Below are 25,456 nucleotides of genomic sequence, written 5' to 3'. Positions count from 1 at the left end.
GTAATTAAATTACTATAAAACCCCTCTGAATGAAACAGCACATCTGACGGCCGCATCACCCCGGATCCTAATATTTTTAGAATAGTTCTTCTTTTACAATCATTGTCGATAGGCATATAATAATTATATGCACAATTATAGACTACAAAATACAAATTTGAGGTAACTACAATTTTCAAAGGATGTGTGACAATACATTTCGTGCAGAAAACACGATAAAACTGTACATTGTCAATGAGAACGAGAAGTTTTGAGGACAACAGAGAGCTTGCTATTTGGCGCTTTTCTATATACGACTTTGGCGTCATATCTTTTGCGTCACAATGAGCGGTATGGAACAAAACCTTTACAAGGCTTGCTTAGTTTTCTTTAGGGGTGCCTACCTCATGTTAGCTTACGAAGTTGCCGCCCTACATACTTTCAGTGCCTGTAAAAAGTAAATTACTACAAACTGTTTGAGCATATAGAGCGCCACATTTTGTTGAAGGCTGTTGTCGGGGATTCCGTAAATCCTCATCTACAACCCACTCAAAACACGGGACTCAACCTATGCCGCTTCACTCAATATATTTGCTAACACCAAAGAGTTCGAGTTTAGTCATGGTAGAATTGAGATAAACAAATTAAATTTGGAATCGAACGCGCAACGTGAGGTTTCAAATGTGAAATTTAGCGCGGTCAAATCTACAGGTAACCTAGCTCGGCATTGAAACAGAGTATGTTCATCACTTCAATGAAACTTCCAAAATATTTCACAAAGACACAAAAGTTCCGTTCATACCCCTAACTTAAACCGCATCGTACAAACTCGCATCAAATGGAACAATCAGTCGATTCCAAAGTCTAATTATTGAACGAAATCTGGACTGACTGACCACTGGTCACCGCCGAACAGATCTCCTTCATCGTTGGCAGTGGCCTTACACAACCGGTAATCTCGAAACTAGGAGCCTAGTTCAACAGAAGCGTGCTTCTCTCTTAGTAATCTGCCCTCCTTATATGCCCTTTAGTCTAATGACTTCGTCTCACCCAGAGTTCGCCCAGCGCCTCCTGGTGGGAGAATCTCACGTGGCTGTATGGCGGCAATGTTCGAGCGTTAAGCGGGACTTATGCAGATGAGATTGTAGGATGAGGCTAGCTTAGTACGCGTCCACTGGGGAAGGGTCACTGACAGAGCTGCTGTTTTATTACAAGGCACATTATGTCTCAGTCATGAAAAAAATGGTTGAATCTAGAACATTGATGCAATTAACATATAGAACAATTAACATATAGAACAATTAGCATATAGAACAATTAACAGCTTTCATCCAACGACATTGCAGATGATCAATTGAAGCACATATACTAGATGAGAGTAAAACACAGACATGGAAGTTAGTAAACATTTTGTATTGAATCGGAATAAATACACGCCAATGCTAACAAAAGGATTGGCATGGCTCGGAAATACATACATTGATTGATTATATAACACAGGAAACTGCATTCGCTGGAGCCAAACATTGACTGTGTCACTGAATAATGAAAATCTGGAAAATGAATTATTCCATGACGTTCCCTTGGCAATTGTAGTCGGTCGTTCATAATAGTCCGATGTCCATGGTAGTCCGTTGTCCATGGTAGTCCATTGTCCATGGTAGTCCGATGTCCATGGTAGTCCATGACAGTCCGATGTCAATGACAATCCCTTGTCCATGGTAGTCCGATGTCCATGACAGTCCGATGTCCATGGTAGTCCATTGTCCACGACAATCCATTGTCCATGGTAGTCCGATGTCCATGGTAGTCCATTGTCCATGGTAGTCGGATGTCCATGGTAGTCCATGACAGTCCGATGTCAATGACAATCCCTTGTCCATGGTAGTCCGATGTCCATGGTAGTCCGGTGTCCATGACAGTCCGATGTCCATGGCAGTCCATCGTCCACGAAGGTCCGATGTCCATGGTAGTCCATTGTCCACGAAGGTCCGATGTCCATGGTAGTCCATCGTCCATGACAGTCGGATGTCCATGGTAGTCCATTGTCCACGACAGTCCGATGTCCATGGTAGTCCATTGTCCATGACAGTCCGATGTCCATGGTAGTCCATCGTCCACGAAGGTCCGATGTCCATGGTAGTCCATTGTCCACGAAGGTCCGATGTCCATGGTAGTCCATCGTCCACGACAGTCCGATGTCAATGACAGTCCATTGTCCACGACAGTCCGATGTCCATGGTAGTCCAATGTCCACGACAGTCCGATGTCCATTGTCCACGACAGTCCGATGTCCATGGTAGTCCATTGTCTTCGACAGTCCGATGTCCATGGTAGTCCATTGTCCACGACAGTCCGATGTCCATGGTAGTCCATTGTCCATGACAGTCCGATGTCCATGGTAGTCCATTGTCCACGACAGTCCGATATCAATGGTAGTCCGTTGTCCACGACAGTCCGATCTCCATGGTAGTCCGTTGTCCATGACAGTCCGATGTCCATGGTAGTCCGTTGTCCATGGCAGTCCGATGTCCATGATATTCTGTTGTCCATGACAGTCCGATGTCCATGATATTCTGTTGTCCATGACAGTCCGATGTCCATGGTAGTCCGTTGTCCATGACAGTCCGATGTCCTTAATATACTGTTGTCCATGACAGTCCGATGTCCATGATATTCTGCTGTCCATGACAGTCCGATGTCCATGATATTCTGTTGTCCATGATACCATGGTGTCCATGAAAGTCCGATGTCCATGGTAGTCCATTGTCCACGACAGTCTGATGTCCATGACAGTCCGATGTCCATGGTAGTCCATTGTCCATGACAGTCTGATGTCCATGGTAGTCCATTGTCCATAACAGTCCGATGTCCATGATATTCTGTTGTCCATGACAGTCCGATGTCCATGATATTCTGTTGTCCATGACAGTCCGATGTCCATGATATTCTGTTGTCCATGACAGTCCGATGTCCATAATATACTGTTGTCCATGATATTCTGTTGCCCATGATACCATGGTGTCCTTGATATTCTGTTGTCCATGGTAATATATTGTCTATGGAATTCCGTTGTCCATGGCAGTCTGTTTTCTATAAAGTTATGTTGTCCTTGGTAGTCTGTTGTCCGTAACACTCTGTTGTCATTGGTATGCCGTTGTCCTTAATGTCAATGAACACATGTGGATTGCATAATATCCATATAAAACGTTTGACAAATCTCAACGTTGCACTATTGTTTGACTGATGAGTTTTCCAATCTAACTGTATAACACTGGCCCCAGCTAACCATGCAGACGCATCCCCCTGAGAACTGCATAGGCACCATGCATCCAAACCTGATACAAAACAGACACTCTCCCAATGAGTAACAAGCAAAAGAGCAAATTCTTGGAGCCACATAATTCAGATCATATGATAAAGACATGAACTGTGCTGTACGTCGTATTTATAATCACATCACATCCGGCTCAATTAAATAAGAAACACAAATACCATCGTTATCAAAATTGACATGCCGAGATTCATTGGCTTTTGCATAACAGAAAATGTAAATGCAGCGCGACACCAGGTCCTAAACAGGACATTTGTATGTAATATTCCTGTTCATGCGCCTCGGAGACACCTTAAGCGGTCTAGTACAGTGGCCGGTCAGCTTGACCAGATATATGTGCAAGAATATCTATGTTCGTCCATCGTTGTCGTCTAGCAAACCAACTTACTGAAGGTATATAACCCACACATGACCCACATGCACGCAAGCAAGAACGAATGAACGCACGTGCGAACACCCTCACATTCACCCACAGCCAGCGGTGATGCTTAATGTACTGTAGACTGGTTTCGGGCCTATATCGCGCAAGCTGATTTGCGCACGGACTGATCGTGCTTTATGTTTCATACAGCTGGTTGTCTATGTTAGCCAACCATACCGTGTTGAGCGCATCATCAATATTCTGACGTGTTAATGGCCATGTGGCCAGGTCGTAGAGACTCTCGTGGGTATTCTGGCTGCGATTTAGAACACCACTACTTGTTCTGATAAAGCTTTAAGACTGCGTAGGAGAGATCTATAAAGTACGACATGATGAATGCTTGGCGAAGCAGCATCAATCAGGGCCACGCTACTGAGCCAATCAGACCCAGATGAGTGTAGTTTTTATCATGGTAACGCATTGCGAGTTAGACGTATTAAGACGTATGTCTACACCTCGTGATGGAATCAAGTCAAAGGCGGCCAGTGTTTGGTGAAATGTAATATGTTATATGCCCTACCGTCGGTCCGGAATAGCCACCCATCCAAACAGAAGCATGCCCCGTCTTCGTATACACTAAAGGAGGACTCTTGTATATCGTTGTCTAAAATCCCACCCACCCCGCCCACATTGATGTTAGTCCCATTAGAAAAAGAGCTGACGAGTTGCCACAAAATATCCACTAACATAGCCAGCATGACACAGCGATCGTGGAGAACATGGTAATAATATAACAGATTACTATTTTATATACAAGTATATAACCTGTATAACAAATTACTATTTTATATTATACAAGTATATGACCTGTATAACAGATTACTATTTTATATACAAGTATATGACCTGTATAACAGATTACTATTTTATATACAAGTATATGACCTGTATAACAGATTACTATTTTATATACAAGTATTCGACATCTATAACAGATTACAGTTTTATATTCAAGTATATGATGTGTATAGCAGATTACTGTTTTATATACAGTATATGACTTGTATAACAGATTACTATTTTATATACAAGTATATGACCTGTATAACAGATTACTATTTTATATACAAGTATATGACCTGTATAACAGATTACTATTTTATATACAAGTATATGACCTGTATAACAGATTACTGTTTTATATACAAGTATTCGACATCTATAACAGATTATAGTTTTATATACAAGTATATGACGTGTATAGCAGATTACTGTTTTATATACAGTATATGACCTGTATAACAGATTACTGTTTTATATACAAGTATTCGACATCTATAACAGATTACAGTTTTACATACAAGTATATAACGTGTATAGCAGATTACTGTTTTATATACAAATATATAACATGTATCACAGATCACTGTTTTTTACTAGTATTTGATATGTACAATGTGAGCAAGAAATCAAGCACATTAGAAATATAATCTTGATTTGTACCGTCGTCATGCTTTTCCTCCCATTGTGTAACAAAAAAAGGGTTAAACACGGGGACGTTGCATCCTCTGCGTTGAAACTGTCTCAGGCTCGTACATTGTGACAGATAGCCTAGAAGTTGATACATAATTGAGCATCGGCTACGTATATCTAAACAGTAGTAAATGTAACCACTGCTCTTGGTATAGCAGGATGGATCCTATATATCATGATGTATACTATACATATTGTGAATCCTTTATAACATGTGAATCATTTACATCATTACGTATATTTCATATCGTGGCAAATCTTATATATCATGGTGAATCCTTTAAATCATGGTTAGTCCTTTATATCGTGTGAATCCTTTATATAATGATGTATCCTTTACATTATGTAGTCCTTTACATAATGATGTATCCTTTATATCATAGGAATCCTTTATATCATATCTGTATAGAATGCAAATGTTGATTTGGTACGTTTGTTTGCTCACCAATATTCCAGCTATATGACGACGGTCTGTAAATAATCGAGTCTGGACCAGACAATCCAGTGATTGACATCATGAACATCGATCAAAGCAGTTGGGATCGATGACATGCATCAACAATGTCACCAAACTGACCACCCGATCCCGTTAGTCGCCTTTTACGGCAAGCATGGGTTGCTGAGAACCTAGTCTACCCCGGATCTTTACGGGTCGTATGTGCTGAGATATGTATTTACATACATCAGTGTTGTTATTACTTTCATCATAAAGGGGGTTCTTCAGGGAAATTATCTCTGCTTATCTTTACAAAGATCTATGCGCGACAAGTACCCAACACATTCGCACCGCTGTTGACTACAACGTTACTCAGACGGGTTCAGTCACACTCGACCACAACGAATAGCACTACAAACAATCTCTATGGCACGGTGCAAGGATTTCAATGCCGTGGTACAAATAAACGTTAGTGACCAGTGTCTGCGTTAAGATAAACAGCCCACAACGCCAGGTATGTAATGACATCATAGGATATAAATCAAGGAGTCAGTGAGTCAGTACGATCTTATGCCGCTTTTAACAATATTCCAGCAATATCACGACAGGGACTCCAGAAATTGGCTTCGCACATTGTACCCATGTGGGGAATCGAACCCGGGTCTCCGCGTCACCAGTAAACGCTTCAAACACTATTCTACCCAACGGCCCCAGTAATTAAGGATTCTCGCTGGACTGTTAAAAGAGTATTTGACGTTTCTTGAGATAAGTATTTAAAAATTCTTTATAATTTAATACAACTTTCCAAATAAAAAAGGAAGGTGTCAGTGTGAATTTTATTGCGCTAGATACACTTGTTAACAACCGCGTCAAATTCTCACTTTATTGTAGATGCATATCAAAAATAAAAGTTATTTATGAGACACTCGGCTAATAAACTCTATGCATTGCTTGTGAAAGGAACGAATATGGTGTTACATGTATATAAACGTATGCTGCGGTGTACTATCCTATAATATTGAAAGGTAGCATGTTCTTTAACAGTAATGACGATATTTGACAGAAATACATGACTGATAATTAACGCTTTTATATATGTTGAAGGTATGTGATGGTACGATATGCAATATGAGCAACGTTGACAGAACTTTTCCATATATAGGCATCCAGTGCATGTTGCTCCCTCGGCGCATGCGTGTTAGTCGGTTGAGGCAACTGGTGTTAAGATCATGAAATCACTTTGACGAGGACGCAGGTGATCATTCATAAACGACACTCGACCCCGCGCCTATGCTAGCCATCCACTTTCCATTACATTATGTTAAATGCCGACTACCAACGGATACAGAAAATAAGTCCCATTCTGAAACATTTCAGGCACGATATCGTTACGCAACCCTGTTTGGGGCAGCAATGTCCAAACCACCCGCCCCGATCGGGCATTAGTAATAGGGTAGTAACTTATATGAAATTAAGTTCCTCATATCGGTCGGCCCCACAGCTGATCATATTTCACTTTAGCCTGATCGTTAATCTCTCATGACATTTGGAAGTGGACATTGAATTGAATTGATTCTGTGGCCTGGCTTTCATATTAGATTGGAGGGATGGGGGTCCGACTTCATCTTTGTGAAAAGCATTACTGAGTTGAGTGGCACATTGAGAACACACGGACCGAGGCAATCAGAAGTGGCAGCGACGAGGTGCTGCTGGGATGGTGTGGCGCGCTTATTTTGACCTCATTTTGGGATCATGAAAAAATATAACGCTATCGGCAACATATTTTGCAAATTAACCTTGTCACCTTTTTTCACCGAGCTGAAACTCAATCCGCCATGGTAGAATTGTTTGGACAAGGGAAGATAACTCTCCCATTAAAATCCGGATAAACTTTTATTAACAGTAATAATTTAACCGGACTGCTCATCGCCCTGAAAGAAATCGTTCACACTTATATTTTAAGTTTCCCTTACGATAGCGTGGAACATTTCCATATAGGACTTTACCTTCTGTCGCAAAAGAAACAATACTTTCTATTAATTGTGTTTGGTACATGTCTGTAAAAAAATTAAATTACGATAAATTATCACTCTCGTAATTAAACTGAAATGGCCTTCAATGGTGTGAGCCTTTTTGAAAGTTTAACAGAGGGATCAAACTTGAAACTGAAGTTCATATTTAACGTAACGGTAATCGCAAAGTTGTTGCTTTAGACAGATCATTCCACTAAAGCGTCGAGGCACTTTTTAGTTAAAAAAATAATCAACGAATTCCAATAAAATTTCATATAAAAACAAATATATTGACCCAGATACAAATCCTTTAAGCTGAAGAATTTTATGTCCAACAACGACAACCACAGCCTTATTGAAGGATATTGGTTTCGGTACCAAGTCTTTTTCTTCAGACAACCGCTTCAAAGAAGGTATTGTAAAGAAGCGTTGATTGACGGATTCTAATACTTATTATCATTATCATGAACGCACAGATGCGTCAGATTACTTCAGCTAGAATCAGTGCGCCCTGTGTACACTGCCATCTTGTGTTACACCGATTATAAGTAAGAAGCTAACGATGTCCACGGGGACTTTCCCCCGCCTTCAAATTAGGCCTATAACTTTCAGTGCAAGCTTTATTGTTATGGTGCATGCCACGGCAATTGGAAACGGCGGTTGTTGAAAACTCAAATTGTTTTGCAAAGCCGTGAAATTAAGACATTATTGAACGTACAACAAATGCGTTTTAGCATCTAATGGCGAAGCGTATTAAAGTATTTATCCATTCTTTTAAACGAATAACACAAATCATTTTTGTAATGAGGATCGCAAGGCGACCAAAGTGGTTTGGATGCTTCTCTTCCACGCTGATGGACTGGCTAACGAGCGAACAGTTTTCTTCTGAAACAGCCAAGCACTCAATACAATTGCAAACGTTCTTGCTTAATTTCCCCTAAACATCGTAATTGGCGGGTAAGGATACGGTCGGGTTTCATGTAATTGAAAAGCTGGCGGTCGTTTTGAAAATGACTGTCTCGTGTGTGGGGAGTATTGGGTGTGTGGTTGGTCTATTTGTACATTTGTGTGGTAGCAAGTTACGGATATATATTATTATATGTGTGTCACACAACAACTGATTGATTTTCTTAGATTGGTTATACCAGTCAGGGGATAGAGTCGTTCCGGAAATTGGACATTTAATCGAAGATGTGCCGTTCAATGACAGGTTCAACCCAAATTTACAATTAAAGAGGTTGATATTAATTTTAATGAATCCAGATTGACTGGATCTACATGATAAAGTTTGTTTGAAATTGATATGATAACATTACAGTTTGGATCGTTTTACAGATTTTATAAAAGTTCGAATATTCTATGTGTCCTTGTTGTGTAATAACCGCGATTCGGTTCCCCACATGGGTACAATGTGTGAAGCCCATTTCTGTTGTCTCCCGTCGTGATATTGCTGGAATATTGCTAAAAGCGGAATAAAACAATACTCACTCACCTAAGAACCGGTGTCCGTGTCGTGGCTGTACCTGACAACGAGATACAGTTCTATACCAGGGTGAAAAGACAAGGATTAACACTGAAGGAGTTTTATATCTCAGTTTCAGTACTCCAGTTGGTTGGTTGGTTTGTTGTTTAACGCCGCACTCAGCAAATACAATGCGTCAGATAGCTTTCTCGAGGTGTCGTCCAAACTTCTCAGAACTTTCCACGCGTGCAAGCATAATTCACGAACACGGTAACGGAGACGTTCTTTGGGATTATATGTTTTCTTTAATTCCCTGACCTAAGAGAACTCTGCTCTCCTATTCAGAAGATACATTACGATTCATCTGTATACGGACTATCTAACTGGACAGTCCCAAAGAAGACGTCTAACGTTACGCGTGCCTGAGAAGTAATTAATTTTCAAGACTCATGGTGGAGTGACATGTGTTGTATGTATGTATGTCAGTCAGCGAGAAGACACAGCTTGATGGTCTGGAGATCTGTTGACATGCGTGGTCTCAGCTCCGGGGCGTTCTGGGCAACGAAGAAGTCCCTTTGCATGTTCTGCAGTTATCAATTTGCCGTCTCGCGACAATTTCTGTTCATGGCTTATTCCTCTGTCAGATAATTACAATAATTCGTGTTGAGATTTGTGTCATGTTACAAATGGAATACGTTTCGGAGAATTGAGGAAACGGCTGAGTCTTCAGCAGACGACACCAAACTGGAAACCCGACTCTGCTCATGATTCAATGCGGTGAATTCATGAAGGGGTCTCAGGCCACGGACAGGCACCACCATGGGCCACCCCTGGGCAGGAACGTCACGACAGGACGACAACTGCCCACAACATGACCAAATCGCCTTTTTGAAAAATGGCGTATTCAATCGACTGCAGCATGCAGTCGGATAGGTCTCGTCTATGTCTATTGATCCCTGGCGGCGCAAGGCTGAAACAATTAGTGGAATGAAAGGGTCATTAGCATACAGAATACCACTAAAATTGCCACCATGGAGAAGGGACACGGGGGTTGTTGGGGGCACAAGTGCTGTCCGTTTTCTGACCGGTTTTATTAACGTGGTCAGTTGGGTTTCTGACTGAGATGAATAATAATCAAGTAGTGATTTTCTAGCCATGGCGGGTAAACCACTAGCCTAATGGGCCATAGATATCTGGCACATGACTTTTTATCTGTGCGCTTACCCGGGGGGAAATATGAGGCCTTGCAATCCAGCCTTGCCGTCAATTATTTATAACGTTGTCAACGCACATCGCCTCTAAACAGAGTTGACAATGTCATACAAGGGAGATTATTTTAGTAATTGCTATGGTTGCAATTATGGCGAAGTGCGAGGATAAATGTTTCAAGTCAATTCATTTACTAATGGGGTTGTGCCTGACAGCCAGAGATCTAATGTCACACAATAGCATTGAAAGCGATATATATCATAAGCAGATAGGAATTAGTGTGCCCGTGACAAAATCAATGTGAACCTTCTGTGTATGGTATCCCAATAACTCTGGCGGCAGAACAATGTTAGAGAAAATGTATCCAGCCCCTGGTGCCCGAGAGGGTAAGGTCACACCTCACCTCACCTCACCTCACCTCACCTCACCTCACCTCACCTCACCTCCAATGCCTGGCGGAAGACATGGACAACAATACATAAATGCAACGTTCTTGTAACTGAATACATTCATCCTCGATTGTCTGGGGTATATTATCTCCATTCTATTATGATCAATTCCCTGGATCCATTCTTACTCAAACTTTGTTTCAGAAGTGACGTCACCATATCAAAATCTCTTATCAGGAACTTAACAGAGAATTTGATAACTTAGCCGTGTAATTTAATTGGACGGTATTTTTAGCGTCATGCTCTTTGATTGGAAGTTTGGGTAGAGAATGAGTCCAGAGTTCCGGAATGGTAGAGTATTGGTGCAGGGCACTGGTATTCGCATTTTGTTGTACGAACGGAACTGAACAAAGCGACGAGTCACATACAACTTGGGTTAATTTCTGAAAATGTCGCAGGTTAACGGTGTCTGAGAAGTGTGGTCGCGGGCTGGGCCTACCTTTGACTTTACAATTTAATGGAGATGTTGAATACTGAATTTTGTATCTCATAGTGTAAAATTAACTGCACAAATAAGACTGATTTCAAAAGCTGACAGTGTTAAATATTGTCTAAGACTGTTATGCGCTCACAAATTGCGATCGTCGCCAGTTGTCAGGCCTCACTGATAAACATGAACTGTGCTACGAAAACGTTTTACTCAACAGCTTCACGCAACCGGCATACGCGAAACATAAGCTTCCCAACATGGAGGGTCACTTCAACGTCCGTGTTTACGAGCTTTCTAAAACGGACCACGCTTACTGTTCGTAACGTTTATGTATAATTAAAGGGATATCGAGAACTTCTTTAACAGTTGTCAATCTGGATGAATTCACTGGGAACGGTGCCATCCGGATTTGACGCGGCGTCATTGTATTTCGTCCACATTCGTCCACATTCGTCCACATTGTTCAAATATTATTGTCTGTTTACTACCGTAGAGTATATCTAATGTTTATACCATAACAGCAAGCGTGAAACTAATCTTGTCACCATTTTAGATGTACCAAAAGATATCTCCGAGTTTCATTCCGAGAATACAAAGAATATGTCATAAACTACATTGAAGTTGTCTTTAAAAAGACTAACGCTTTGCTATTTTTGTGTTGAGTGTTGTGTTAGGTTCAGAACTTTCAATCTATTGATGTCTATTTTGTCAAATCGATTTATTGTCGACTGCCATTTTGGATCCTCTTTTCTTAATAGGCAGAATAACAAGTGACGTAATTCGAGATTTGTTTTCCAAACTCAAACAAAATAAGAAAACATTTTTTCATACAGTATCGTCACATCAGATTTAGACGGTGTCGCCGATCGGTATACAGTTGATTTATTGTAGGGCGTTTAACAACAAACACACGAGTCTGGTATACCTATTTCAAAGATTTTGATGTTTCACAAAAATCCCATGACTTACAATATAGAAGCCTTATTCACGCATTGGCCGTCGCACTGAGGTCTTATTTTAGTGTGCGTGATTAGAGTGTTACGCTTCCCACTCCATACATTGATCCCTGACAGTAAACATCCGGGTTACAACTGGTCTTCAGCAACCCATGCTTGTTTTTAGGTGGCGACTATGCTCTTTTTAAACGGCGACTAACGGGATGGGGTGGTCAGGCTCGCCGACTTGGTTGACGCATGTCATCGTATTGCTCATGATATCAATCGCTGGATTGTCTGGTGCTGACTCGATCATTAACAGACGTCCGTCATAAAGCTGGAATATTACTCGTCAAATGACAAACAAGCCCAGGAATTCGGTATGACGCCAAATCGTAATCATGTGATTAATCCACCCCCATATCTTACTAATTATTGTCATAACGTTATTACTAATACTAGATTTCTAAAAGGCATTATTTGACATTGGTAATCCTTTCTCTATATATTTACCCCTATAGTGATTACGGGTGGGAATAGTCCCCAGTAAGTCATGTTTGTCGTAAGAGTCGACTCAGATCGTTGCTGATGCATTCATTTAACTGACATAGCTGGATTTCTGTTGACTGCGGCCTCACACAACATTCACTCACTAACATTATGTACAGCCACCCTGCTACACCTGGACATCTTTTGATGCCGCTTCATACAACATTCATTCACTCATTATAAACAGCCGCCTTGCTATAACTGGATATCTGTTGACTGCGGCGAGTCATCAAGAGTGAGTGAGTGAGTATGGTTTTACGCCGCTTTTAGCAATATTCCAGCAATATCATGGGACACCAGAAATGGGCTTCACACATTGAACCCATGTCGGGAATCGAACCCGGGTCTTCGGCGTGACGAGCGAACGCTTTAACCACTAGGCTACCCTACCGCCCCACTGCGGCTTTAAACTATAGTCACTCACTCAGTATATATGACTGACGTGCCCTACATGTTGCCATTTTATTGTTGAGTGAGACACCTAGTTACTTCACCTAAGTTGATGGCCTCGCGAACATACACTTCCCGACCTACTCTCATCAGACACAATCAAATGGACTTGCGCTGGTCCAGATCTACCCCCTTGTGTTTTACCATGGCAATAAATACTTCAAATCAAGCTAGTAGACCAGGACGACAGCTTGGAGTAGCAATGGTTAGCTCAAGGACTGTGGGTACACCTCGGATATATTAATCTACTTTTCGTTCTCTTGGTACAGTCATCTTTAGTATGTATTCTGGCGAGAACTGTCTTCAGTCTCATTTATACATTATGCTGAGTTTAAAATACGTTCGACTCTACTACAAATACTATTTCTCGCGAATATGCCATGGTTTGTTCTATCACCGAGGTGATGTATATTGCGTTACTTTAAGAGTCATTTTAGGTTTGAAAAATACTTTTGGTGGTTGGAGATTAGAGAAATACTTTAACGATTGGGCGCTCGATATATACTTTAAGTGGTTGGCGGTTAGAGAGATACATTTTGCGCTTGGGGCTAGAGAAATGCACTTTCTGGATGAGGCTAGAACATCTTTTTATGGTTGAGGGCTAGAAAAAAATGTTTTTGGTTCGTAGATAAACACGTTAGCGGTTGAGTACAAATAAATAATATAGTGGTTGGAAGCTAGAGAAATACTTTTAGCTGTTTAGGACGAACGGACTTGATGCCTGGAGAAATTCTTCCAGCGTTTAGGGCTGGGGAAACACATTATAAAAGCAATACTTTTCAGACAGTATCCCTTTAAAATCATTAAAGTGTGGGTCTGCTAAATAACATCTGGTTTAAGTTTGAGAATCTGAATATTTGTGACGTCAGGGTAACGATGACGTCATAATGAACTGCAAAGCATTGTTATGCAATTTCATTGTATCGGCATATTCTAGGATGATAATCTCAGAAGATACCCGAAAACAGTGGTTGACATCCTCAATTGTGTTTCTAGAATTTTTACACCCACTACATGTGTACGAATGAAAGTTTTCATGTTGTATTAAAAACGTGTGCCTTAAATTTTCCTGACGAAATGAAAACAGGTGGTTCGATTAATCGCAAGGAAAACGGTAACATATTCTACGCGCGATACAAGACGGCCATTTGAAATTAATCTTGTAACAACTTACCAAATACGATACCTTCAGTTATTCAAATTTTATACTGCAATAGTTTCTGGTGTATCTCCACAAACGTTGTATTCAACGTTTTATCAACAAATAATACACCATCATTATTCAACCAACACCCCGATGGCTAATTCAAAATATAACCGTCACGAGGTTTGGTTAGAAGGTCAACCTCTAACCAGTTTCGCCCTTGAAATCTATTACCGTTCCCTATCTATCATAGGTTGAAGGAGTCATCAACAGTCCCAATTGCCCTTCTTCTCCTTGCAGCACGAGGCACACTAGATAGACATGTGTTTGTTGAGAAACCTCATTTACACACTCCAGTAGCCCCTTTGTGGCGCTGGAACCTCAACGAAAACTGATATGGATTTTTCGACCAGCCAATACCTAAGGGGGGCATATGGCTAAGAAATAGTCCCCTAGAGCCCTGACGCCATTTTGCTACAATGCAGAGTATAGCCCTCTGTTTTATTTAATCAGTAATCGTTAGTGCATATTTCCTCAGAGAATACTTCTAAAATCTGGTCACAAATAATTCCGGATTATTTGATATTTATTTCTTGTGGGTTTCTCTCGAGGCGGGTGTATGGAATGACTGTAAAATAGGAGTGTCATTATGCGGTGAGGGGAGCTATTAGATGCAGTAAGTACACATATCATTCCCCTCCGTTTTATTCGTTTACAAGAACGCTGGGACGTATTATTAACATTTGTTATGAAGACTAATGATTATGTTTTGTAATGTTTGAACATCTGGATGTTCTGTGGCAGAAATGATATCGACCATCGACACGCTATTCTGATGAATCTGACAATAAACTATATCTACTCCGTGAACATACATGCCTCTCCCAAGGTAAAAGTTGCACCAGATCTTAAATTGTTCTGGAAGGGGCATTCAAGTTATATTAACTCATGGATGACGAATACAACCGTCCTACACTAAAGCTGCCAAAATATTAACCAACGCTAGAGAATACCCTGTCTTGATTATCCGCCGATTCCAGTGGGCGTAAAGGCAAAATAGCTGTGAAAATTCTTTGAATTTATCACTGAAAATCAGTGATGACACCAGGTGTTCGCGAAATGGACTAACATGTCCAACCATTCCGGTATCAACCGTGAATCACATTATGCAGGGACCTTAGGTTTCTCAAAGGTGACTAAAAGGGGATCGGATGGTCAAAATGGCATTGGTCACCACCTGGGATATCAACTCTCAGGCAGGACGTTGCTGATTTAACTTGACAAAGTCGTATAAGCCAAGGCTCTGTTTTACATCCAGCTTTTTATCACAAAGCGTTATATGCTGAAAAACTGTTCGGAGTTAAACCCACCCCACTCACTAGTTCTAGCTACAACTGTAATCTCAAGTGTTTGTAGGTTTCTCTCTAGACGAACAATTCTTTATTTTAGAGTACGAGCAACACAGAACCAAGCATGAGGACCGAGTTTCACAGCTGCCATCACTCTGAGAGAAAAAGCAACGGAACACAGTCAGGAAGAACCCGAAAGTCAGGTAGGACAGCTGCGTCATATCTCAAGCCATAAAGGGGTATCCCATACCGGGTAGCTCAGTACCAGTAGGTACTCCTCACGTGTAAGACGGGGTTAGATTCCTCATATGTGTATATGTGTACCCTGACATGGCTCAATAGAAAGCTGCTGAACACAATTTTAAAACCCATGTGCACATTTTCGTGCTAAAGAGATTCGTCGCAGGTTGGTTTGTTTGTTTGTTGTTTTACGCCGCACCCAGCAATATTCCAACTTTATGACGGCGATCTGTATATAATCTAGTCTGGACCAGACAATCCAGTGATTGATTTCATGATCGATGACATGCTTCAACCAAGTCAGCGAGCGTGACCACCCGATCCAGTTAGTCACCTTTTACGACAAGCATAGTCGCCTTTTACGGCAAGAATGGGTTGCTGAAGACCAATTATACCCCGGATCTTCATGGATCGGAGCATGCAGATGTAAAGATCGGAAGGAAGGTCACAACGGTTAATGGAATGTGGATGGCAAAAAAACCCTTACAATATCTGTGCACACAACTGAAATGTAGTTGCATTTAGAATTATGGAAGATAAAAAGCAAAATGATACACCAGATTTATGTGTATATGTGATTGCACAGAAATGGAAATATTCTTTGAAAATAATGTCCCTGCTTGTCCCTTCAGAGAAAGACAAAATGGTTTGCAAGGAAAGTGGGTCAGGTTCAGTTTGAAAATCTAACACTGATTCCTTAATATATTCATATGTTATGTCATTTTCTCAAAATGTGTAAACACACCAATGGTTTCAATTGGCAACTTTGTGTCTGTCTTGATAATATTATTGGATAATTGTTCTGGAATAAAATTAATTATTAGTCGTTGAATTAATTCAGGACAGACATGCATAATCATGCCCTTTATTCAAAATGATGCATTAGATATGCACGCATGCACATTACCTTCCTGATATTTTGCCGATGTTATCAAGAGCACATCTAGACGGGCAGTCTCACTGTACCACTATATTCATAATATCACTTCTCTGGTATCATGACCCGTGAAGATTCCGGGGTAGAATAGGTCTTCAGCAACCCATGCTTGCCGTAAAAGGTGACTTACTTGTCGTAAGAGGCGACTAACGGAATCGGGTGGTCAGGCTCGCTGACATGGTTGATGCATGACATCGATCCCAATTGCGTGGATCGATGCTCATGATATCGATCACTGGATTGTCTGGTCCAGACTCGATTCTTTACAGACCGCCGTCATATAGCTGGAATATTGCTGAATGCGGCGTTAAACAACAAACCAACCAACCAAAATCTCTGGTATCATTGAATATAACATGTGCAGTTTCAACCCCGTTGAACCTACGATGAGTGTCTTTCTGTCTCATAACTCACTTTACAGGTTCGAATTATTTCGCGTTGTTTTTATCTAAAAAGGGCCAGATTGGAGTTTTTTTGCTTGAGCTTGTTATTTGTAATTGCGCTGTGGTGAATATTGACAACGGCTATTTTTTAATCTCATCTAACGTTTTATTCATTTCGTATCTATGAATACATAAAAAACACTATTTTTCTGACTTATGATACAGCTCTGGTATACATCATCCACATTTTTTATGAGTATTGAGATGCTCTCAGTTGCCGCCAATGCCAGGCTGGTGTTTAGCCTGCGGGGCTGCTGGGTGGGATTCGCTCCCCAGATTCCGCTGTCATTGGCCAAAACAGCTATCGCTTTCAATTTTTCATGCAAAAACTACAACTATAATGTCATTACGAAAACAACTTGACGCCACTAACAATGGATTGCAATAAATTTGATTGAGGCAAACGATATTACATTTTTTTCTGTGACATCAACCGAGTTTGAGCGGATGTTATGCGCTTCTGCCACCTGACCTTTGTGAGCAAATCGATCATCGTTTGTTGATCGATTATCGCAAACTCGGAAACTGAAATTCATTCTTCTTTTTCACCAACGGTCAGTCCTACTCAAGGAGGAAATGAACCACCCACACTAGCAGCCACAGCTGGTGAATATCACCACTCGTCTAGTTTTTTATTTTTAATATTTGGAACATTTTGTTTTATATTTATTTCAAAATGTTGTTCAGACTTGGCTTTACACGGGCTGTAATTACTTATAGTGTCACTTTCATAATATAAACAATTGGCTACTTATACTTGAGAGAGAGAGAGAGAGAGAGAGAGAGAGAGAGGCTGTAATTACTTATAGTGTCACTTTTTATAATATACAAACATAGCTACTTATACTTGAGAGAGAGAGGGAGAGAGAGAGGTGGTTATATGGATATATTGAGAGGGTAGAGAGAGCGAGTATCGCACTCAGTGAGGGGGGGGGCTACAGGTAGAGTGGAGGAGAGAGTATGACAGAGAGAAGGGGAAGAGAGAGCGCGAAAGAGTATGGCAGAGAGGGGGGTGGGAGGAGAGCGGGGGAGAGAGAGACAGTATGGCACATAGAGGGGAGTGAGTGGAAGCGAAAGAGCGACACAGAGAGAGGGGGGGGGGGGAGGAAAGCGATACAGATGGAGGAGAGATCAGAAAGAGGGAGAGCAAGAGTATGACAGAGCGAGTGAAGAAAGTTGGCTGCAACAGCGCGCACACACTCAAATATCAGGATGTGTACCAAAACACCCATGTCACTATATGACATTTTAGATCTGTTGTTTAAAGGAAAAACTAAGTAGATCTCAGCATTTCACAAGAAAAGTTATTCGTGCACACCACCACCGACATTAACCAGAGCCATCATGACGAGCGTTGGACTGCAGCCTGTACGCTGTACATACAGTATTTCCCTGTATGAGCAGGCCAGAGGAAGCGACCTCTTTCACAGATCTACTCCAGGGTACTTGCCTCCATCAGGGGTACATCTAACCACCTAATTATTCAATTATTTACCCAAGAGAAGAACAAAGCATTACTGAAACCGTTTTAGCAGAATACGTTTACCCTTTTTTCTTTCTTTTTTAATAAAAGACAATATTGTAAGGTTTTAGAGTTTTTTGTTTAAAATACCATCCATGTCTGCACTTTCTTCCGTCTTTGAGGTGACATTATTCGCTCACGCCACAACACCATCCATTATCCTAATTTGGTAGTCTGAGATATCAAAATAAACCCAAGCAATTTCGACAATAAATCTCGTTATGCTTACCATGGCCGTTCCGGTACTACTTTTATCAAACATCAGCTTATTCTTGCATATATAAATTTTTCGCCCAAGGCTGACCGAGGAGAATAGTTGTCTGAACACTATGCCAAAAGGCACACTTGTTGATATAAACTATCTGCCTCTACGCAATTGCTACATTCAAAGAGCGGCAGGCTGCCGGCCGACTTTCATTCCCTGAAGCGGGAGCCACTTACTCTTTGATCATGCCGCCATGGACCCGTGTTGCGTTTAGTCGTATTTCATGATAGGAACATCTCGAATTTTTGTCCCTTTCTCAAGAAAAACAATCGATTTGAAATTCCTCAAAAGGATTTAGCGAATTACATTAGATGGGCAATCAATTCTGCTATTTGTATGCCTACCAGACGGAATATTGCATGGTGCGACGTCGGGGTAAATCATATCTTGTGTCACTCGCAATTTGGCGAGAGACTCGCCAGATATCAGCCGATCGATATCCGGTTAGACTGTCAACAAGGGTTACCTCCCTTGGGGTTCTGACAAATGGAGTGTCCCCCAAATGTCAACTGTTATTAACACTAATCGCCAGCTGTCGAAATTTATACTGAGCTCTGTTAATTCCTGGATTTGGAAAACACCACTATAAATGCCGGGCAATATCGCCGCATGTTTTATTATATTAAATCAGCCGTAACTACGAGATATTTTATTAGAATTAAGCCCCACACAGAGAAAGTGAGCAGTCCCCCAGTTCCTGAGTGCAAATACCACTCACCCGCTGGTAGGGCATTTGCATAAGATGTGAATTAAGCTCTATTCAACTTTGTTCATAGATCTCATGTGCGAACAAGTTTATTGCGTCAGCACGAAAACGATTCTTTGCTGAAGAAACATGATCATCAACAGAATTTTAATAAACACAGCTTGATCACTATCTTAACCTTTTCGCTGAAAACGATTTATTATTCCTTATTTGTGTTGTTGTAAAACATAGGAGCCTGTTTCGAGTGATATGATTTGTTTTGAATGTTTAATAAACGGATATTGTCAGTGTTGTTGATAAGGGTCGACATGACTTCAATCTCAATCCAGGCAGTCTGAAACTCAAAACCGCACAAACACGAAGCTCCATTCTGTGTGGTCGTGGACATGGCCGAGTGTGATATAGGTTAGGTGGTGGTGATGAGGTTAGGTGGTGGTGAGGAGGATAGGTGGTGGCGATGAGGTTAGGTTTGATGATGAGGTTAGCTGGTGGTGATGTGGTTTGGTGGTGGTGATGTGGTTTGGTGGTGGTGATGAGGTCAGGTGGTGGTGATGAGGTTTGGTGGTGGTGATATGGTTAGGTGGTGGTAATGAGGTTAGGTGGTGGTGATGAGGTCAGGTGGTGGTGATGAGGTCAGGTGGTGGTGATGAGAATAGGTGGTGGTGATGTGGTTAGGTGGTGGTGATGAGGTCAGGTGGTGGTGATGAGAATAGGTGGTGGTGATGTGGTTAGGTGGTGGTGATGAGGTTAGGTGGTGGTGATGAGAATAGGTGGTGGTGATGAGGTCAGGTGGTGGTGATGAGAATAGGTGGTGGTGATGTGGTTAGGTGGTGGTGATGAGGTTTGGTGGTGGTGATGTGGTTTGGTGGTGGTGATGAGGTCAGGTGGTGGTGATGAGGTTTGGTGGTGGTGATATGGTTAGGTGGTGGTAATGAGGTTAGGTGGTGGTGATGAGGTCAGGTGGTGGTGATGAGGTCAGGTGGTGGTGATGAGAATAGGTGGTGGTGATGTGGTTAGGTGGTGGTGATGAGGTCAGGTGGTGGTGATGAGAATAGGTGGTGGTGATGTGGTTAGGTGGTGGTGATGAGGTTAGGTGGTGGTGATGAGAATAGGTGGTGGTGATGAGGTCAGGTGGTGGTGATGAGAATAGGTGGTGGTGATGTGGTTAGGTGGTGGTGATGAGGTTAGGTGGTGGTGATGTGGTTAGGTGGTGGTGATGAGGTCAGGTGGTGGCGATGAGAATTTGTGGTGGTGATGTGGTTAGGTGGTGGTGATGAGAATAGGTGGTGGTGATGAGGTTAGGTGGTGGTGATTTGGTTAGGTGGTGGTGATGAGGTCAGGTGGTGGTGATGAGAATAGGTGGTGGTGATGAGAATAGGTGGTGGTGATGAGGTTAGGTGGTGGTGATGAGAATAGGTGGTGGTGATGAGGTCAGGTGGTGGTGATGAGGTTAGGTGGTGGTGATGTGGTTAGGTGGTGGTGATGAGGTCAGGTGGTGGCGATGAGAATAGGTGGTGGTGATGAGAATAGGTGGTGGTGATGAGGTTAGGTGGTGGTGATGAGAATAGGTGGTGGTGATGAGGTCAGGTGGTGGTGATGAGGTTAGGTGGTGGTGATGTGGTTAGGTGGTGGTGATGAGGTCAGGTGGTGGCGATGAGAATAGGTGGTGGTGATGTGGTTAGGTGGTGGTGATGAGGTTAGGTGGTGGTGATGAGAATAGGTGGTGGTGATGAGGTTAGGTGGTGGTGATGAGAATAGGTGGTGGTGATGAGGTTAGGTGATGGTGATGAGGTTAGGTGGTGGTGATGAGGTTAGGTGGTGGTGATGAGGTCAGGTGGTGGTGATGAGAATAGGTGGTGGTGATGTGGTTAGGTGGTGGTGATGAGGTTAGGTGGTGGTGATGAGAATAGGTGGTGGTGATGAGGTTAGGTGGTGGTGATGAGAATAGGTGGTGGTGATGAGGTTAGGTGGTGGTGATGAGGTTAGGTGGTGGTGATGAGGTTAGGTGGTGGTGATGAGGTCAGGTGGTGGTGATGAGAATAGGTGGTGGTGATGTGGTTAGGTGGTGGTGATGAGGTTAGGTGGTGGTGATGAGAATAGGTGGTGGTGATGTGGTTAGGTGGTGGTGATGAGGTCAGGTGGTGGTGATGAGAATAGGTGGTGGTGATGAGGTTAGGTTTGGTGAGGAGGTTAGGTGGTGGTGATGAGGTTAGGTGGTGGTGATGAGGTTAAGTGGTGGTGATGAGGTCAGGTGGTGGTGATGAGGTTAGGTTTGGTGAGGAGGTTAGGTGGTGGTGATGAGGTTAGGTGGTGGTTATGAGGTTAGGTGGTGGTGATGAGGTTAGGTTAGGTGATGAGGTTCGGTGGTAGTGACGAGGTTAAGTGATGGTGATGAGGTTAGGTTTGGTGATAAGGTTAGATGATGGTGATGAGGTTAGGTTTGGTGATGAGGTTAGGTGGTGGTGATGAGGTTAGGTGGTAGTGACGAGGTTAGGTGGTGGTGATAAGGTTAGATGATGGTGATGAGGTTAGGTTTGGTGATGAGGTTAGGTGATGGTGATGAGGTTAGGTTTGGTGATGAGGTTAGGTGGTGCTGATGAGGTTAGGTGGTGGTTATGAGGTTAGGTGGTGGTGATGAGGTTAGGTTAGGTGATGAGGTTCGGTGGTAGTGACGAGGTTAGGTGATGGTGATGAGGTTAGGTTTGGTGATAAGGTTAGATGATGGTGATGAGGTTAGGTTTGGTGATGAGGTTAGGTGGTGGTGATGAGGTTAGGTGGTAGTGACGAGGTTAGGTGGTGGTGATGTGGTTAGGTGGTGGTGATAAGGTTAGATGATGGTGATAAGGTTAGATGATGGTGATGAGGTTAGGTGGTGGTGATGAGGTTAGGTTTGGTGATGAGGTTAGGTTTGGTGATGAGGTTAGGTGGTGATGATGAGGTTAGCTGGTGGTGATGAGGTTAGGTGATGGTGATGAGGTTAGTATGGGTGTGGTTAGGGTGGGGTGGTGGTGATGAGAGAAGGGTGGCTGTGATGAGGGTAGGACGGGTAAAGAAGGGAGGAGGGTGGGAGTGATGAGGAGATGGGTGAGATGGCTGCGAAACGTGTGCGATGTTGTTAAACGCACTTACTGACATTCAATTCTACACGACACACAAAATGTCAGACACTTTCAGGAAGTGTTTTTTCTTAGTTCGATGGGTTTGATTCAGTGACGGCCGACAAGCTGTGTTGTGGAAGCGACAGAGCGATAACGCCACGGCTGTTGGGGACCCGGATGTCACGCCACATGTCACGGAGCAGCGTGACGAGCTTCCTGCTTGGTGTGACGTTGACCGCAGCTTGGAGCATCCTTCTCTGTACACGTCGAGGTGTGTGCAGTAGGTGTAGTGGTAATGGCGCTGTTCGGTTGCCACTGGTCAGGGTGGCGGTGGGCGTAGTTGCTATACTATTGTGCTTATTGAACAGTAGGAGGGACCAATGTTGCCATGATGGAATAGTTGTAGAAGTGTTTTGACAGTATTGGTAGCAGCGGTAGCAGTAGAAGTAGTAGCAGTTGAAGTAGAAATATCAGCAGCAGCAATGGGAGGAGCAGTAGTAGTAGTAGTAGTAGCAGAAGTCGTAGTAGTAGTAGTAGTGGTAGTAGTAGCAGTAGTAGTAGTAGTAGTAGTAGTAGTAGTGGTAGCAGTAGTAGTGGTAGTTAGGTATGTAGGTAATTAGTAATTGTAGTAGTAGTGGTGGTGGTGGTAATAGTAGTAGTAGTAGTAGTAGTAGTAATAGTAGCAGCAGTAGTAGTTGTAGTTGTAGTAGTAGTACAAATAGTACAAGTAGTACAAGTAGTAGTAGTAGTAGTGGTGGTGGTGGTGGTGGTGGTGGTTGTAGTAGTAGTGGATGTATGACAATTATTATGATAATTAAAAATATCCCTATCATAAGCATTAGTAAAAATATTATTATCATCATCATTATTATTGTTACCATTATCATTGTTGATGTTGTGGGGTCATCATCAGCTCCCCAGGGACTACATGATCCAAGCTCCCTGGCTACGTCGAGAAGGTTGATATGCATTTGATAACTGGCTATATACAATTAAGTAAAGCCAAACACAGTAATATAACAGTTTGACCTAGTCACCGACACTCGATATTGCAATATAAACACCGCCCCAAAAAGGCAACATGTATTGGTAGTTTAAGTGGTGCTTGCTCTCGGAATGATTGTAACTGGATGTTTCGCCTATTCTCTACCCTCTCAATTGCACATTTTCACTGACAATATCGTGATTTATTTATAGTCTCCAACGGTAATGTCCTATCTTATACAATAGGAGGAGATATTTTATGTTTTTGGTGGTGTATTAATAGCTTCAAATGTAATATCAGCGTTACTGACAATAGTAGTACCGGCCCTGACAGGACAGATGTTATTAACACCGAACACCTGTTACATCGGGGCAGCACACCGTCTCGCCTCGCCAGTTTTCAGATATGTTGTAGATACAATCATCATTATCATCTCCATCATTTTCATCATCATGATTGCCATGATTAATGTTGGAGTTGCGGCTTATCAATCTGTGGTAGCACAACGTGTTGTCGTAGTTGGTGTAGTGGAAACTAGGTAGTTAACTTGTACAGGCGGTTGGTGAGGTGGACGTCGTTACTGAGGTAGTAAAATGTGTTGTCGTAGTTGGTGTAGTGGAAGTCGTTGTTGAGGTAGTATAATTTGTATTGGCGTTTGGTGAGGTAGACGTCGTTGCTGAGGTAGTAAAATTTGTTGTTGTAGTTGGTGTAGTGGAAGTTGTTGCTGAGGTAGTTTCATTTGTAGTGGTGGTTGGTGTAGTGGATGTCGTTGCTAAGTTAATATAACTTGTAGTGGTGGTTGGTGAGGTGGAAGTCGTTGCTGAGGTCGTGTGACTTGTGGTGGTTGGTGTAGTGGAAGTCGTTGCTGAGATGGTGCTTGTAGAAAATTGACTGCGTCAGTGATGTCATCGTTTTGTTAATAACAGTATATTAATAACTACCGTTAAACGAGTAGTAAGAGTAATGGTAGCAACAGCTGGTCCCGGAGCGTTTGTAGGATGTGGCTGGACTCTTCAAGCTGCATAACGACGGTCTAGATATAATCGAGTCTGGCACAGACAATCCAGTGATTGACATCATAAGCAGCGTTCCACGGACACTCAACTAGTAGTGGTGGTATTAACAATAAAAGGAATAATGGCAACAGCAACTGTGGTATGAGAAATTAATTGTTTATCATAGAAGTAATAGCATCAGCAACTGTGGTATGAGAAAGTAATTGTTTATTGTGGAAGTAATAGTGACAGCAACTGTGGTATGAGAAAGTAATTGTTTATTGTGGAAGTAATAGTGACAGCAACTGTGGTATGAGAAAGTAATTGTTTATTGTGGAAGTAATAGTGACAGCAACTGTGGTATGAGAAAGTATTTGTTTATTGTGGAAGTAATAGTGACAGCAACTGTGGTATGAGAAAGTAATTGTTTATTGTGGAAGTCATAGTAGTGGGAACAGCAAATTTAGGATGAGTAAATAATTGTTTATTATGGAAGTAATAGTTACAACAACTGTGGTATGGGAAAGTAATTGTTTATTATGGAAGTAATAGCTACAACAACTGTGGTATGGGAATTTCCAAGTAATTGATTATTATGGAAGTAATAGTTACAACAACTGCGGTATGGGAAAG

This window comes from Haliotis cracherodii, unplaced genomic scaffold, assembly GCF_022045235.1.
Source record: "Haliotis cracherodii isolate W230 unplaced genomic scaffold, xgHalCrac1.p SCAF_8, whole genome shotgun sequence".
Classification (NCBI taxonomy): domain Eukaryota; kingdom Metazoa; phylum Mollusca; class Gastropoda; order Lepetellida; family Haliotidae; genus Haliotis; species Haliotis cracherodii.
The sequence above is the reverse complement of the archived record's forward strand: the minus strand, read 5'-3'. Positions refer to the sequence as shown.